Genomic DNA, 15,611 nt, shown 5'->3' with positions numbered 1-15,611 from the left:
CCGGTGTTCGTAATACAAAAATCGGATAAGACCCGATGGAGGCTTCTCCAGGACCTCAGACAAATTAATGAGGTCATCGAGGACATGGGCTCTCTCCAACCAGGGATGCCTTCCCCAGCCATGTTGCCCCAAAATTATAATCTGGCAGTAATTGACATTAAAGACTGCTTTTTCCAAATTCCTCTCCACCCCGACGATGCTCCGCGGTTTGCGTTCTCGGTTCCTAACATCAACCGAGAGGCCCCGAGGAAAAGGTATCACTGGCGGATTCTTCCCCAAGGGGTGAAGAGCAGTCCTGCCATTTGCCAGTGGTACGTGTCTTCCTTGCTGACCCCCGTGCGTGCAGCTGCACACCAGGCCGTCATCTTTCATTATATGGACGACGTGCTCGTGTGCGCCCCCAACGACGACCTGTTGACGCATGCGCTTGACCTGACAGTGGCTGCACTGGTTGCTGCAGGGTTTGAGTTGCAGGAAGCGAAAATTCAAAAGATGCCACCTTGGAAATATCTTGGCCTCGAAATTAATAAGCGGACCATTGTTCCGCAAAAATTGGCGATCCAAACCAAAATTGAGACCTTAGCGGATGTGCACCAGCTGTGTGGGGCTTTGAACTGGGTGAGGCCTTGGCTGGGTCTCACCACCGAGGATCTAGCACCTCTTTTCAGTTTATTGAAAGGGGGAGAAGAGGGGCTGAGTTCCCCTAGGTCACTCACCCCGGAGGCACAGAAAGCACTGGAAAAGGTTCAAGAGTTGATGTCCACCAGACAGGCAAATCGATGCCATGCTGATTTGCCTTTCCGATTTGTCATTCTAGGGAATCTGCCGCACCTCCATGGAATGATATTCCAATGGGACAATGGGGTGACCAGCATACCCCGGAAGGACCGAGGCGGGAGAGATCCTCTTCTTATTATAGAATGGGTCTTTCTCAGCCACCACAGGTCCAAGAGGATGACACGCCCACAGGAGTTGATGGCTGAATTGATCCGGAAAGCCAGAATCCGCATTAGAGAACTGGCTGGTTGCGACTTTGAGGTGATCCACGTACCAATTCGGTTGAATTCGGGCCAAATTTCAAAGGCAATGTTAGAGCACTTGCTTCAAGAGAACGAAGCACTTCAGTTTGCCCTGGACAGTTACACTGGTCAAATTTCAATCCATCGGCCTGCCCACAAAATTTTCAATTCGGATGCTCAATTTAAATTAAATTTAAGGAGTGTTCAGAGCAAAAGACCGCTCGATGCCTTGACAGTTTTCACAGACGCGTCCGGAGGGTCCCACAAGTCAGTGGTGACTTGGAAAGATCCTCAGACTCAGCAGTGGGAGTCTGACGTTGCTGAGGTGGAAGGATCCCCTCAGATTGCTGAGTTGGCCGCAGTCGTCAGGGCCTTCGAAAGGTTCTCTGAACCATTTAATTTGGTAACCGATTCGAGTTACGTAGCAGGTGTAGTGTCCAGAGCGGAGAACTCAGTTCTCCAAGAAGTGACTAACATTGCTCTGTTTAAGTTGCTCTCGAAGCTAATAAGGCTGATCTCCCACCGAGAGCAACCGTTTTACGTGATGCACACCAGGTCGCACACGGATTTGCCAGGGTTCATAGCGGAGGGAAACAGGAGGGCTGATGCTCTTGCTGCCCCTGTCGCGAAGGCCCCGCTGCCTGACGTTTTCCAGCAGGCAAAGCTCAGCCACCAACTGTTCCATCAGAATGTGCCAGGTTTGGTCCGAGGGTTCAAACTAACCCGAGATCAGGCCAAGGCCATTGTGGCGACGTGTCCCAGCTGCCAGCGACATGCAGTCCCAACCCTGCATGCCGGGGTGAACCCCCGAGGGCTGAGCAGCAACGAGGTTTGGCAGATGGACGTTACTCATGTCTCCCAGTTTGGGAGGCTGAAGTACGTCCATGTGTCTGTGGACACCTTTTCTGGAGCAGTCTATGCATCCGCCCACCCAGGGGAGAAAGCAGGGGATGTTGTTAAACACCTCCTCCAAGCCTTCTCTTTCCTAGGCATCCCTAAAGTCATCAAATCGGATAACGGGCCAAGCTATGTTTCCAAGGAGTTCCGCAACTTCCTCCAGCAATGGGGAGTAGAACACAAGACTGGCATCCCCTATTCCCCGACAGGCCAAGCAATTGTGGAGAGGACACACCAAAACATCAAAAGAGTCCTCAATCAACAGGGACAAATTCTGAAATTGGAATCACCCCAAATTCGATTAGCCAGGGCCTTGCACACAATTAATTTCCTAAATTGCTCATTCGAATTTATGAATCCCCCAATAATTAGGCACTTTGGAAGGAACCCAAATTTGAAATTAGAATCCAAGCCGCCAGTTCTCGTCAAGGACCCGGAGACCATGAGAATGGAAGGTCCCCATGATTTAATCACTTGGGGTTGCGGGTACGCCTGCGTATCGACACCCACCGGACTTAAATGGGTGCCGGCCAAGTGGGTGAAACCTTACATTCCCAGGGCCTCCAAAGGATCAGATCATCAAGTGAAAAATGTCACTTGGCGAAGAAAAAGGAAGCCCGTTGGTCCGGAGGAAGAGAGGTCCGCTCCTTCCTTCCCCATTCCTCACTGGCTTTTTGTTAATTAATTAATTTGTTATATTTTAAGTTACAGGAGAGACCAGTCAGATACCAACTGAGAGCCCCAGAAGGACTGGTTTGACCAATTGTTTGGAAACTGGGGACTCTCAGGCTGGGTCAATTCTGCTGTCAAAACTGGACTTTTAATTTTGTTTTTGTTACTTATAATTGGAATTGCATTTGGCATCATCCGACGAGTCACCCAAAAGACCATCACTGCAGCCACCTCTTCACTCAGCGTGAACAACGTCTGGGCCAGTGTTCCTCCCGTCGAGGAGATGGAGATGCAGCAGCTCCCGTCATGGGAAGATGAGGAATACCCTGACCCAGAGGACTTCTTCACCGGAGACTGATGACGAGAGGTGGCTCACGGAACAGAACATCTATCCCCCAAGCAGACACTACCAAAAGCCATCACAAAAAAATAAAAAAGGGGGAGATGTGGTGGTGCTTAAATTCAATTCCAATTGGGTTTTTACTGCTCCAGTTTGGTTTTATAATTTGTGTTTTATAATTTTGTATTTATTACTATTGTTTAAGATGGCCTCTCCTTCCCTCTCCTTCTCTCCTTCCCTCAGACTTTCCTTCCCCCCCCCCTCAAACCTTCCCGCCAAAATCTTGGTTGTCCTGGTAACCCCATCCCATAATAGTTGTTTACCACTTTTCGGTTACCTGTCAATCTTTAAGTTATATAACTTCCCCACCCCCTCATCATGTATTCCTCCTCCCCAAGTTACCTGTTACTGGTTCAAAAGTTGTGCATCCCCTCATTATACGTTGGCAAAGAGTTTTAATTGGTCCCACGCGATCCCACCCCCGAACCTACTCAATAAAAAGCCGTGCCATCTTGAGGCCAGCGTCTCTCTTCGGAGCGCTGCCTCGGGGACACGCATCCCCTTGTTGCACCTCTTGAGAGTCCCGCCTTTCTATTCTGCGCACCATCCGCACCGTGGTCGAGTTTGCCCACGCCTCTGGTAAAGTGAGCCCCTGGATGTAGTGGCGGCAGGGCTGGCCGAGCTGCACCCATTGGAAAAGCCGATCCACTGCAATTTATATTCTTGGAATTAATGCTAAATATCTGCATAAATTCATATTTTTTTCCAATTAAATTTCTTGGTTCTGTATAATCACGATTTCAAAAGTTCATTGATTTTAAATATGGGGAAGTTTTTTCAGAATATTTAGTGTTCTTGCTTGCTTCATATTGGCATTGCTTAAATGTTTCATATTTTTAAGGTAATTTTTTTTCTTTTTATACTGTAAATTTGAGGGTTATTTATGCTCTAGAATTTCTACATATAGTTTAATTATTTTTTATACATTATTATGAAAAAAAAACAGGTTTTGCACTATCAAAAGTAAATATTTCTATATTTTTTAGATAGTCTACACCCTGTGACACTGCTAGGTCTACAACTGGACTCAATATTAAATGTCTTTTGAAACATTAATGATTCTGTGTAAATGTTTGTGGCTATGGCTTTTAAAAATATTTTTCTATTTTTTTTTTTTTCGGTTTTCCAATGGATAAGTAGCTGGACTATATTGATACTTGGCTTTATATGAATATATAAGTTTCAGGATGAGCCGAGTAGTGAGACATATATGAGTAAATATGAGTACATATTTAGGAGTAAGCTTAAAAAGCAAGAGGAAAAAAGTAAAAATCCAGGAATAACAATAAACCACAGCTTTTTAGGAACATCTGTTTTCCCAATATTAGCTCAGTTTTTTTCCCCTTCTTAATAATTTGCTGTTACATTATATTACATAAGTAATACAACATATTTGTTTCATTGATAAAGCTTATTTCTTGTCTTTTTCCTTTACTCTGTGTTAAATTTTATGATTAACTATTTTGTTTCATATTTCTATCCCTAAGGCATATCATACTTTCTGCAAATGTAGGTGTTAGTGAGCCCTACTTTGTTTAAACTGCTGAGCTTTGCATACTTCAGCCATGAAAAATGATTTAACATTATTTATGTAATCATTTTATCATCATTAGAGGATGAAAACTGTATTTTTTTTCCTTATAGCAGAGCTCACCTACAGACACAGGAGTATTAAAAAATTCTCTGTTGGCCTATAAGATGCCTGAGAACTGTGCCCTTTCTCACACAGACTGTTCACGAAATAATTTACAGCATATCTTATTCTTTTGCTCTTTGGCCCGCATCATTATTGGTTATTAATTGCCAGGTCACTTAGGAATTGAATTATAACACTAATATATTTCCCTTAGGGTACTTATTATCCACTTCTCTTTCCCCTGGTAGCAATAAAAGTCTCTCATGAAATTACTGACTGCCAGCACCGTGTTGTTACTACAGTTGAACAAACTCATTTTTGTCAAGATATCACACTAAAAAAATTGCTTCTGCATTATTCATGTAATAACTGCATACAAAGTAGAGAAAACCTGCTAGAAGAGTAAAGAAGCAAAGCAAGGGTATATATAACTGTATTAATAGAAAAATTACTACATTAGTAAACAAAGTATATATATAATGTATATATGATATATATATAAGCAGTCTAAAATTTCAAAAGGAATTATATTTTACTGAAGAGTTATACAATGTAAACAAGAATTTCATCTCTACTATGACAAACAGACTGAGTGATTCTTTTTAGAAACTTTTTTTTTAAAGTAAATAAGTTCATACTATTTCAAAACTTTGTAAAATTCCCAGGACACAGGGCCTCTTTTAAGACAGAAATAATTTCATTGATAGCCTGAAGTCATCATGTCTGTGCAGAGCAGGACAATCCCCTCCCTTGGCCAGTTGGCGACAATGTGCCCAGTGCACCCCAGGACCTGTTTAGCCCTCATGGATACCCTGTTTCTTGGACACTTCAAGGAACTTTTGAAATCGTGATTAAGCAGAACCAAGAAATTTAATTGGAAAAAATATAGATTTATGCAGATATTTAGCATTAATTCCAAGAATATAAGTATCAAGTGCCCATGGCCAGGCTGGATGGGGCTGGAAGTCCCTGATCTAGGGAAAGGTGTCCCTGCCCACAGCTGGGGGGTTTGAATTAGATAACATTTAAGGTGCCTTCCAACCCAAGATTTTCTATCAGTCTCTGACTGTGTGATCACAGGCTAATAGCATTTTAATAGCATTTTCCTTTTTTTTTTCTTTTCTCAAGTAACATTTGCCCCTTTCTGTTTTGTGGAAGCTGTGATTCTCTTTTTTACTTCCATCAGGAAGCATCCTCCCAGGCTTCACATTTCTGTGAAGTTCATGTGAGAACTTGATGTTGCCTCAACTTGTGACAACTGAAACAGGCCTGTGGCTTTTTGCTCTTTTAGTGCCAGTACTTTCCATCCCAAATGTGATTTTCATAACTAGGTCTGGATTGACTTGCCACCTGTAGGTTTTACCCATGGTGGAATGGGTTAATATGTAGTTAATAATGTAAAAATGCAAATTCAGAATTATATGAAGTATTCTATACTGTCAAGACCTTTTGCAAAGGTATTAATGATCTCTTTATTGAAAATGTATTTCTAGAACCATTTAGTTTTCATTTCCTTAACAAAATGTTAATATCAATGTGAAATTGATCCTTGATTTGACTGTCCTACATAGCCCTTTTTTTCCTGCAGTAATTTCCAGCCATGGCTTATCAGCACACAACAGAAAAGGAAAAGATGTAAAAAATACCGTCTCCTTTGGTCTGAGTAATAACTTCCTTATGACTGCATAGCAAATGATTTACAGAAATTCTAGCATATTTGTGATTTATACCATGCTTAAAAAATAGGGATAACACATTAATCTATTCAGATCTTTAATAAGCCCTGTTGACCCAAATCTACTTTTGAATTATGTAAGTAATGATATTTATTTTTGATACGTTTTTAGAAGTTATCTACTAGTAAAATCAGATTATTTGGACAGATTAAACTAAGACTATTAAGAAAAGCAATATGTTCCTACTCATTACCCATGTCTTGAATTGGTCTTTGAGGCACTTATATATAACACGGTAAAGTTTTTTAGAGAACACAAGGATTGGCTTGTGTAAAATATTGCTTGTATAAAATGCTCCATAACTATCACAAGGCAGAAGAGAAAATGAGATTAATCTATAGGTCAGAGAGGAAACAGTTTTGAGAGAATAAGAGTAAACCCCATTTCAACATCTACTACCACTTCCTAGCCTCTAGAAGGAGAGAGCACCACCCTCTAGTTTGAAAATTGTGGTAGGAACAACCTTTTAAATTTTTTACTAACTAATTAGAATGTTCTCAGAAACAAAAGTTTGTCTTTAAGTCTTGTTATTTCTTTTTTGTATCTTAGTCCATTTGATTTATCTGATTCATTAAAGGTTGCTAAATCCCATAGATTAGATTACTAGGCTGCGAAGAGGAATAGCTACTTAAGGGTAGGTCATGTCTTCCCTACTCTGGATAGCAATCAACACAAAAAAATAATTTATACCCTGAAAGTAATCAAGAAAATCCTCAGCAAGAGTCTTATTTTTGCAAATGACATTCATCTCTTCCTCTTCTGTAGCCCAGATCCTTACCTCAGAACATGGAAAATAAAAAAAGGGCATTTTTAGGTTTTTTTTCTTTCATCCTTTATAAATGTTATAATTTTATTTAGTTTAAACATATATGCAGACTATAAAACTCTCATAATAGATATGTTAGGGTATACACACTCAAGAGGTATTTACTTTTTCTTCTTCTTTCTTTGGTCACAGATTCCTTATCTGAATTGTACATCATCCCCCATTTATTTCAATACTTGGCTAGTGACAAGTGAACATAATAGGATTTATCAGAAGCAGCAATTAACTACCCCATTGTGTAAATCCCATTAATCACAATGTCAAGAGGGATAACCACTGGGTCAAATGATAACTTCTGACCTGTAATCATCTCTATCTCTGGATAAATGACTAGCCCATTAATATCAATACTTGGGTAGTTTAATTATATATTCATGAAGATTCCACCTCTGTATTAAACCTTAAAAATACATCAGAACCAAATTCAAGTATTTGAAACTCATTTCTTATTTGCAAAAAAACAAAAAAAAATGTGGAAGGGTCTTCAGAAATACTTTTTTGTAGAAATATTCATTTGCTCTAGAAAAAGTAGAAAATAATCCAAGCAATTTAAGTCTCAACACTTTTCAGTATGGATTAATTATTTATTTACATACTCCAAATTATCAGTTTTTAATGATGTAATGATGCTTCATGAAAGGTAACTCTCAAATATAACGGGTTACTATGTATTTTGTTTTTAATGGGCGCGTATTCCCTTTGGAGCATGTATTTGATTGCAGTTGCAGTGTGGCAGACCCTCAAAGGAACAGTTAATGAAATAATTTGCTGAGGTCAATCTAATGACCAAAAGACCACTAAATTAAACAGATGCCTGATAATAAAGGACTATATCCCAGTTACCAGTTTTTCTCAAAAGAGAAATAAGGGAGCCAACCTCTAAGCATATATAGGTCAAAAAGGCATGTTTTTTTCCTGGTTTGCCTTGTATGATTTAAGTCAAACCTTAACATTGTTTGAAATTTTGAAGTTTGGCATTCTGATGATTCTAATAAAGAGAAATGTTTACGATTTTTTATTCCTACCAGTAGAAGAGAAGTACCAAAAATAGATTAATAATTTACCTATATTTAGTTATCTATGTTTACAGTCTCACATAGCATCTTTTTTTATTTGTCATGCTCTAATTTTGGCTTCTTGCAGTACAAGATTAAATAGGAAAACAAACAAACAAACAAACAAAAGAAGCACCTCAGAAAGGATGTACGCTGCAATGTGTGCTGCCTCAATAATTTTTAGGTCAATATCCTAATTGGATATAGATTGGATTTTTGGATGATGTATCTGGACATGCACAATGATAGAAATTATATGGGTAATAAGAGAAAGTAAATGCCAAGCACAGGAGAATACAAGGGGCAGTACTGGGTCTCCTGTATGAAAACAGGATTAGAGTAACCTAATACAGTGAGTTTCAAAAATACTCAACTATTTCAGACAACAGTAAGAGTGAAGAAGATTAAAAAGCAGAAGTTAAATATTTTTTTCATGTAATTATATTAATTAGCTAATTCTTTCAGATCTTCTAAGTTTGGTCACACACTGAAGGACACCATGAAAGAATGGTGAACACTGGACTGGCGATAATATTATAGCAGAATGGATGTATGTTCAAGTGTTTTGTACTGAGATAGAAAATAGTTTTAAATTTGTCTGGTGCTCACACTGTCGATGTGTCTGACTCTGGTTCTACTCTCACTTCAAGGTTATTGATCCATTTTTTAACATAGAGGCAAAAGTCTGCAGTAGTTATTGCAAAGCTAAATCTTGGTAAGAGATTTGTCTCATCTAAACACTCCCTAATCCATCAATTTCACCTCCCACAAAAAGTGTAGAATATTTGGTTCTTAGCTTGACTGATATCAATGAATGGACATGAGAAAAAAATTCTAAGTATACTTTAAGTATGACACTTAAAAGTGATCTAAAAGTCAAATATCAGCTTTTAAAGTACAGTGGTTGTAAAGGAAGAATGCAGCCCCCAAACTAACTTCCTAACCTGAATGAAACTTTTTTCCTTGGACATGCCCACTCTTAACATTTATTCTAGTATACAAATTACTTACCACTAATCAAGCTGCATTGTTCTCTCTACTTTCCCTAAACAGTTAATCTCACTCCATGCTCACCTTGGCATTTCTTTTGCAGTTGCAGTGTCCCTGCAGATGTAGGCTTTATCCCTCTTTGAACACTAATCTTATCCCCAACCTTAATTTCAAATAAGCTTAAATTTCCACCTCCATATTTCTAGTTTCCACAGATTCTTCTCATTTATTCTGTTATTACTGCATTAAATTTTTCATATAAATTACCAAGCAGAGCTACAGATGTGTGACATTTAAGAAAAAATGCTGATAAGTTCTTAGAATTCAAAAATTCACTATTTCAAATATTCTTGAAGGAAATTATAAACATTATGATTTAAAGTATATATATAGCATAAATATACTAGCAATTTTCTGTGTTTGGCAAGATCAGGGATTGAGTTTTAAATACTTGTAAAATAAGATTTGAACATTTTAAGCTGCAGTCTGGCTGAATTAGCTATTTAAGCTGTTGATAAACAGGAATTAGAGTTAACCAGTGCATTTCAAAATACTGGAAAAATCTCACTGGGGGCAAAATTATCTACCTGAGGGTTATTTTTAGTACATGTACAGAATGATAAAAGTTAATCTAGTGCAGTGATCCGGTGTGTCTCCAGGTCTGTGTCCCATGTCCAGGCCAGCCCTGGCACCGGAGCTGCAGTGAAGGCATGGTTACATATCCTGGGATATGTCCCCGGTCCTGTGGGTCCTTGCCCCGCAGAAGTGTGAACAGTGGCAAGGAAAAAAGGAGGGACTTTTATGGGGAACTTCAGCTGGGGTTTATTATGCCCTCCTGGGACTTCTTCACACGCCGAGAGTTTGCCCACAAAAGCGGGGTTCCTCTCTGTACAGCACCTTATAAACAGGGGAGGGGCGGGGGGTGGGGTACAGCTTGGAAGCAATCCAGTGTGTGAAGGGTGACTGAACATAAATGACAAGTTTTATAAAAAATCAATAACACAAGGGAGGGGACAACTGGGACCCTGTCCAATCACTCAATGCCCTCACTGGAACCTTCTAGACCCAGGGTGAGGCTTCGAGGTGATGGACTGGAACCAGATGTCACATATATGTTGATTGATTAAAAAAAATAACCAGGGTAAACCATAAAGGGTTAAATATAGGGGTATATGGAACAAACCATTATAACTTATTAAAAATATATATAAAACAGGGAATAATACATACAGAAAACTGATAAAACCAAAAAACACACTACTACAATCTAGAAAATAAAAAATACAGATTATTTAGACACTTCAATGTTTTTAAAACAGATATTGATTATTTCCTTTTAATCTTTATAGTCATCAAGACAGCTGTCCCACTCATTGCTACACACTTTAAATCTCCTCAGAACTGAATCAGTAATGACACTTTATACACAAAGACAATCAGACCATATCCTTGCTGTTATATACATCTGTAACAGGTAGATTGTTTTCAAGAAACTGCTTATCAAGCAATAAGTCCAGAAGGTGTTCCAATCTGGTAAGCGGGTTCTATTTTCTTGGATATCCTGACTATATTCCCAGAAAATACAATTTAATATATTTCCAGAGTACGAAGAAAATACAAATCCTTTTTTAAACAATCAGAATCTTTTTTTGTTTGTTTGTTTTCACATCAGAAAAAAAATAACACAGCAATAAATTACTGATTACATTGCTGGATCAGTTATAAAAATGCAAAGAACAGGGGAGCAAAAAGAAAAGTGACATTCAATTAAAAAAGAACTTCCCTGTTTCTTTGGTTCTAAAATTTCTTTTTGCCTAAATGACATTCTGTTATTCACCTCCCATATGTCTATGATTTAATTATAATCAAAGCTGTCAAGGAGGTATTTTAAATCACAGGGCTTTGCCAACGTTTTCTGGCACAAGCACAGAAATTTTCTGTGCTAATATTTGCTTTGAATTTATTTATGTTAATGGCCATCATTCCTCAGACTGCCTCCCTAAGAAGTATTAGGGACCATGACTGAAAGAGAAATAAAATATATATCGCCTATAGCAGTGAGCAGCTGGTGTTTAAACTGTCTGAATACAAACTTAAGAGAAGCAATTCTGGCTTTATATGACATGAGCCTTTATGGCTCAGACACTAACAGCACTAGTTTGTCCAAGTCAACCATAAATATTGACATGAAGAGATGGTTGTAAGGCATTAGAAAGAACATCTCATTAAGTGGGAAAGCTCAAAAAAGCTAAGGAGGTTCCAAACAGTCACTTCAAAAGTTATTTCTCAAGCAGAGAAATGAAACAATAGAGTGTCATCTGTCTTAATGCCTATATACTGTTGAAAATTTGTTAATTAGAACAAAATAAAACTCTTCCAAGCCTGTAATTTATATATTGACTATTCAGAGAGATGTTTCTGATATCCATCACTGAGCTATCAATCTTAACCAAATACACTTGAAATTTCCTGTTTTACTGCCTCATCTGCATTCTTTCTCTCAAGCTTCTGAACCACACTTACTTACTGTGCCTAACACAAATTGGATCCACCATCCATCCACCAGCAGGCAGAAGGAGGGGACCTCTGACATGGAGAGGAGTGGAAATGGTTTTCTGCTCAGGGTGGCTGGTGAAACCCCTCCTGAGCTACCTCACCCTTAGGTGTCCTTATACAACAGGTACAAGGGCCTGGAATCCGAAAACCAGGGAAATATTGTGAATGAGTGTCCATCTGGGTTGGAGGGATTATCTAGGGTAAAATAATCCATTCTGTGATTCTGCCACTCTGTGATACAAAAAAGGGGAAAAAAATTGCTTCTGTTATCACTGTTGTAATTTTTTTTCTTTATATTGGTGCAGATAATGTCTCTTGAGCGGTATCTCTTTCAAAGAAACTGGTAAAATTATGGGAGATTTTCTCACCCTTTATACTCAAATTGTAATGAAATAGCTTTTAACCTCTCCAATGATTAACTTTGCAGATACTACAAAGTAAAAGATCCAAGTGGAAAGATGTAGAAAAACTGAAATGTACATTGCTTTTAGAAGTTTCATTTATACTAATTTTCTGTAGAACTTTCTTTTCTTCTTTTGCCTTTCCAAAAGAACAGTTGCATCACATTCTCTTTTAATATCCTAAGGATTTTGGTCCAATTTTTTGTTAATTTTGACCAGTCTTCTCTTTACTTATACTTTCTAGCAGACAGTATACCATCTTCGCAAAATATCTTGGCAGAGGTGCTACTGGTGTGTTGCTTTCTGCAAATCTAGTTCTTCTAAAATTGGACAAGTCATTAATCACCATGTAATTGCAGAGCTACTGCTGTAAGATGTCCAGGAGTGCAAAATAACAATAACTTCTTGTAGGAGGCAGATATTACCACCTAGTCCCACAATATAAAAACAGCTTATAATCTCTTGAAAAAAAATAAATATCTAATTCTAAGGAAAGGTTAAAAATAGTTGTAGTGCATTCATTCTATCTTATGTACTAGGTTCTATTTATGTATTTAGGAATATGATTGACATTTGTAGTTCTTTCATCAGAGGGAGAAACATATATAAGTGTATTGCTACATTTGAAGTAATATACCAATATATTTTAATGCAAATACTATTTCTGCTGTCATGTGTTACATAAATTAATTTCACATTTTAGGGGGTGAGGTAGGAGGAACATCTCTTCTCTATTTTGCAATTTGAGATGAGCCTCATACACTTTGAAATTCTCAGGTCAACCATGAGATAATGTATTCCTTGTAGATAAAAAAGCAGAAAATTCCAGGGTGCAAGCTCAGGTATGGCCTTTATTCCAAAGGCATAAATACTTTTTAAAATAACTTCCCTACAAGCATGCAAAATGGTTTGAGGATATACATTAGGAACTTGATCATGATTCAGAGAAACTTGGTGTCACATTCCAGTTTATCTAATAACTCTTAAATAATTTATGTCTGACTAGTGACCAGAACAGGTAAATAGGTATTCTGCACTGAACACGGAGAGGACCACCCAGGAGACGTTGAGCTGCTGCCTTAAGTGGCTAAGTTGTGGACAGATAAATCTCATACAAGTAGCTAAACTTGAAACAAAGTTTTACCATGTATCCATGAGGTTTGATCTCCTCCGAATAGCTTATGATTAAATAAATTTATCCAAGATTAATACATACTTTACAGTTTCACAATCATCTTTTTATTCCAGGCTCTGCTTATGGCTCTAAGTATTGAAAAAGCAGGCAAAGCAAGTTAGTGCCTTGGACCTTATTTCTGATATTTCTAGATTAGATATTTCACTTTTATTGTACTCTTTTCTACTAAGCACATAGGATCTGGTGACTGACTCTTTTACAGTTCCTACAAAGAAACAATACATGTTCCCCTGCCTGACCAGAGCATCTAATCATCCTTGGCAATCAAAAGGTTTGTAAATGTCACTGCACTTTGTCACATCTTTCCAGATGACAGTGCAACAGTGATGATTTCACTCAAGTGCTAAATTCGCTTGTTTGACCTCCAAATGCAGCACACATGAAGAGTAAAGGAAACTGAAAGCTGGCATTTCCACACAGAAGAGCCTTAATCAAAGTTGTCAATTGTGTTTATGTTCTATAGAGATAGGTTACTCAATACATTTTAATTAAAATATTTCCCATTTTTTCTCTACTTCATATGATTCTACCTTAATAACATTTTAGGATCAAGGTTAACACTTTGCTGTGTCTTATTGCCAGTGAGCATTGTAAACTATAAGCTGTATCATATTTAGGGACAGACATAACTGATTTTCACCCAGAGTACAAGATATCATCATGGGAAAAAGTGAAGTTTTGTCCTGAGTTGTAGTGTAGGATATACACAAGTATTTATTCTATCACCATCTTCATGCACTGCTGAAACCAAGTGGGGTAGTGTTCTTCCCAGACCCCCCTCCTTTGGGCTGTCTTCTGCTAATGGCCCATCAATGCCTTGCCCATGACTCACAGGTAACTCCCTCCAGGAGTTATCTCTGTTTAATGGGCCATCAAGGACCCACTTCACAACTCATCATCCCATTGTGAGATGCTCTGCCCAGGGGGAGGAGCCAAGCATTCTCACCTGGTTATAATCTGGGATTTGGAACAGGACAAGCAGCCCTTACTGACTGGATTCCCAGAGGAGCAGAGATACCAGACCTTTTTCTACAGGATCACTGCTTCAGGAAGAGAACCTCACCTGGACTGCTTCCACCATCCTGCTCAGGTTGTATTCTGACTCTGTCAGTGGTCTTTTGTATTATTGCATTCGTTTTATTTATTTTACTTTTTTCCTTTCCTCTTATTAAATTGTATTTCTGACTTGGAGCCTCTCACTCATTTTGCTTTCAAACCACGAGAGGTTTATAATTTGAAAATTTTCTTAGCTTTATTTTGCCTCTGAGAATTTTTTAAAATACTTTTTCTACATTATGTGGAAATTGTGTTATAAATTACAAAGGAAATTTTAAATATTTTTATTGAGTCACTGCCAGTATTCTACCACATTTCTGCTTTTTCTCAGAAATTATAGATAAACAAGCAAACATATATATGTATACTACCATTTTACTTTCCCAACAAAATAATATGAAATTTTGCTGTATTATTAATAACAGAAATCAATATTTTTGTCTACCTTTCCTGAAATTCAATAAAGTGTGGGTTTGAGGCCCAAAAGAACCAAACCAGGAACTTCAAGAGAAAAACACCACCAAAGAAAAATTCAAAGTACATGTCTGGTGCTGAACTGTGCAGTGAGACCTGTGGTCAGATGTGTTTAATTGCAAGAGATTTCTACTCCAGAACTGACTGTCCAGGCACACTGTCCACACACACTCTCTTACACAGAGGAAAATAGATATGGCCTGGGCAGGATTCTTGCTACCACCTACAACGAAGTAGGTGAGATCAATCATGTCTGCTCTGTTAATAAGCTACAAAAAACCCTGGGATAATTATATTATATATATATATATATATATATATATATATATATACACATACACACACACATATATACATATATATATATACGCATATATACACATATATACATACATATACACATATTTACACATATACATTATATATATTATATGCACGTATATATACACACACATATAAATGTGGTTGATTTTAAGTCATTCTACACAGCTGGCAGTCTGTAATTTAAAGAAAATAGCATAGGGAGGTTTTCTTTGATTTATAGGCAATAGTGGGATGTTTGCAAAAAATGCATCAAAACATTGTGTTAGTATTACATAATAACCATAAAAGCAAACTAAATGTCATCATTGACTTGGAATTATAAAGAAAGCTGGGGGTTTTTTTTGTATGAATTTATTGTCTGCCTGTTTCTTGCT

This window comes from Zosterops lateralis (assembly GCF_965231275.1).
Source record: "Zosterops lateralis genome assembly, chromosome: 3".
Lineage (NCBI taxonomy): Eukaryota > Metazoa > Chordata > Aves > Passeriformes > Zosteropidae > Zosterops > Zosterops lateralis.
This window is presented reverse-complemented; position numbering follows the sequence as displayed.